The sequence below is a fragment of the Tupaia chinensis genome, unplaced genomic scaffold, assembly GCF_000334495.1.
Source record: "Tupaia chinensis unplaced genomic scaffold, TupChi_1.0 Scaffold140464_1, whole genome shotgun sequence".
Taxonomy (NCBI): Eukaryota; Metazoa; Chordata; class Mammalia; order Scandentia; family Tupaiidae; genus Tupaia; species Tupaia belangeri.
In genome coordinates, this window is record NW_006200341.1 from 303,862 (window position 1) to 305,044 (window position 1,183).

Sequence of the window (1,183 nt, forward strand, 5' to 3'; positions counted from 1 at the left end):
CTGTGGGCGGAGGTGCAGCGCCTGCGGGACCAGCAGCTGGACGCGCCCGACCGCTGTGCGGCCGAGGGGCCGTGCTTCACGCGGGAGGTGGCGCAGCTGCGGGCCGAGAACCGGGACCTGCGCCACCGCCTGTGCCACCTGCGGCTGGGCCTGGCCGAGGAGCTGAGCCGCCTGGCCAAGCGGGAGAGCGCGGCGCGCGCGCAGGAGCAGGTAGACGGTGGCCTGGGCTCCCCGAGAGCTCCGGGCGGGCTGGTGCACGCATGGAGGGTGTCAGCCCGGGGACAAGTGCACGCATGGAGGATGTCAGCCCGGGGGACCTGCGCCACCGCCTGTGCCACCTGCGGCTGGGCCTGGCCGAGGAGCTGAGCCGCCTGGCCAAGCGGGAGAGCGCGGCGCGCGCGCAGGAGCAGGTAGACGGTGGCCTGGGCTCCCCGAGAGCTCCGGGCGGGCTGGTGCACGCATGGAGGGTGTCAGCCCGGGGACAAGTGCACGCATGGAGGATGTCAGCCCGGGGACGACAGGTGCACGCGAGCTCTGCAGGGCGTGTCCGCGCCGCCCGGAGCCCTCCCGCTGGTCTTGCAGGCCAGCCTGGATGTCCACAGGCCAGCACTGCATTGCCAGGCTGACCTGCTGTGATTTCTCAGTGGGTCCCTTAAACTGCCTGCGCCCCCTTTTCTTCCCACTCCTAGTAGAAATAGCGTTTTCATTTGTTTGGGGGGAGGCCAGAGTGTTTAAGACTCATTACTCTTTCCTTAGCCAGAAAGACCAGCAGTTACATATTCATAGACAAACCATCTGGTTCTGTGTCCTGGCTGGTGCGCCCTATAGCAAAAATCTCTCCAAAAAAAAAAAAAAAGTGGTGGTGGAAATGAGTAGGATGACAAGACTGTACACAGATCTCAAAACTTTTTTTTTTGCACCAAAATACACTCAGAGTTTGCTTCCATTTTTCAGTTAACTTTTGGAAGTCCCCTTGAGTTTACCATTATTATTTAATAGAGCATGTTAATATTTCTTTTTTTTGGGGGGGGAAGAGGTTTTTGCTAATGGGCGTGTGCGCTCATCAGAAAGACAGAGAGAGACAGAGAGACAGAAAGCGAGAAATCTCCCCCCAGGGGGGATGGCCACGCCGCAATCCCTTCTCCTCCATTCTCCTCTCGGGATCTTGGGCACACATGCACAC

At 60.2% G+C, this 1,183-nt stretch overlaps 1 protein-coding gene across 2 annotated transcripts in view; it reads left to right on the forward strand.

The window, feature by feature from the left end:
• Window positions 1-318: 318 nt before the first annotated feature.
• Window positions 319-1,183, forward strand: part of TARS3 (threonyl-tRNA synthetase 3) — a 69,991-nt gene continuing 69,126 nt past the window's right edge. For both annotated transcript variants that reach the window (XR_003546891.1, XM_027766058.1), the window contains exon 1: window positions 319-410. The gene's annotated coding sequence lies outside the window, so the exon portion shown is untranslated. The remainder of the gene's footprint in view (window positions 411-1,183) is intronic.